At 45.2% G+C, this 1,634-nt stretch overlaps 1 non-coding gene across 1 annotated transcript; it reads right to left on the bottom strand.

Moving 5' to 3' along the window:
• Positions 1-673: 673 nt before the first annotated feature.
• Trnan-guu (transfer RNA asparagine (anticodon GUU)) lies at positions 674-747 on the bottom strand. The gene has a single exon. It is a non-coding gene; the product is annotated as a tRNA-Asn (tRNA).
• Positions 748-1,634: the final 887 nt, after the last annotated feature.

Genomic DNA, 1,634 nt, shown 5'->3' on the forward strand with positions numbered 1-1,634 from the left:
CTGACCTGGATCCATGTGACTGTCATCTCTTTGGGAAACTGAAAGACTCTCTTCGTGGAACAAGGTTTGAAGATGATGACTCCCTTGTGCACGCTGCCAAACATTGGCTCCAACAGGTTGGCCCAGAATTTTACCGTGCCGGTATACAGGCGCTGATTCCAAGATGGGGTAAGGCGGTTGAGAGGAATGGAAATTATGTTGAGAAATGGAAATATTGTTCCTAAAGGATGTATCTACACACTGTAAAACTTTCAAGCGTGTCGAATAAAAGATGGATTTAAAAAAGGAGTAGTGTGCATTTCTTTTGTAGTGACCCTCGTAATTATGGGTTTCAACCGTCGCCGACGATCTTGATTCCATAAGCGGCAGTAATTCAGTTCCAAGCACACTGAGAACCGCATTGGCAATTACTGTTAACAAACCATAAACGCACATTTAGCTGACACGCAAAAGAAATCAACAAATACGTGATAAGCGTTTATGGTGTACTGGAATCGAAATGGACATTGGCGAAGTAAAAGAGCTGTTGATAAGAGAAAACAATTGGGCATGATAAGTGAGTATACTCAACTTTGCACGATGACTGTAACACATGGCTAACCTTTATTTCCTTTCACTGTGCCTGTGCAGTGCGTTGGCGTTGTGATTTCCTTCCGCTCTAGAATAAAATTTCCGCCCCCGGGTGGGCTCGAACCACCAACCTTTCGGTTAACAGCCGAACGCGCTAGCCGATTGCGCCACGGAGGCGACGGACGTTCGTATTACAACGCGCTTATGTAACCGGTACTTCTGTGCTCAAGTACGGCTCCAACTGTTCCAACAGTTACGTCACAACTCGACAAACCTCGGATTCTGCTCGATATGTGGATCGGCCCACGGTCTAGCGATGTGTAATGGCACTATCTCCAAGATGCCGTGATTTATTCCAGCAATAACAATTACAGATAGCTCATCACGATATATTTCGTTTGTTAGACATTTAATTCTAATTTAATTTTCCACTTTGTTTCATCTAAATACCGCCGTTTGTTTTCATACTGATTAAAATCTGATAACGTTTTTGCCTACTATTGTAATGCACTGATCCTCATAAAAAGAGCTGCACCCGGAAGTATCTGACGATTCGTTGCAAACTGGGTGCATCGGCTGCACACTATCAGCATGACTAGCGTTGCTGCCTCTGGGTCATGGGGTCCGGGTTCGATTCCAGACAGGGCTGGGGATTTTCTCTGTCCGGGGGACTGGGTGTTTGTGTTGTCTTCATCATTTCATCATCCTCATCATCATTCGTGACAGTGGCTAGATTGGACTGTGTAAAACGCGGACTGTGTAAAAATTGGAACTTTGTACCGGCGCTGATGATCACGCAGTTCAGCGCCGCCACAAGCTAATCATCATCATCACACCTTCAGCAATGCCAAAGATTACATTTGCGCTAACTACGAGTATTTCATATGAGAGGCACCCGCAGCTGGTTAAGCTCATGATGAAGTAGTACACCACTGACAACTGGGAAAACTTGTCTTCAATTGACAGCACTACCGGTATAAACGATTGGAGGCTCTCTCGGCGTGTTCCAGTATTCAGATCTTCTCGGGTGATCACCTGAGTGGTGGAGTCATCTTGTCGAGACG

This window comes from Schistocerca cancellata, chromosome 1 (assembly GCF_023864275.1).
Source record: "Schistocerca cancellata isolate TAMUIC-IGC-003103 chromosome 1, iqSchCanc2.1, whole genome shotgun sequence".
NCBI classification, from domain to species: Eukaryota; Metazoa; Arthropoda; class Insecta; order Orthoptera; family Acrididae; genus Schistocerca; species Schistocerca cancellata.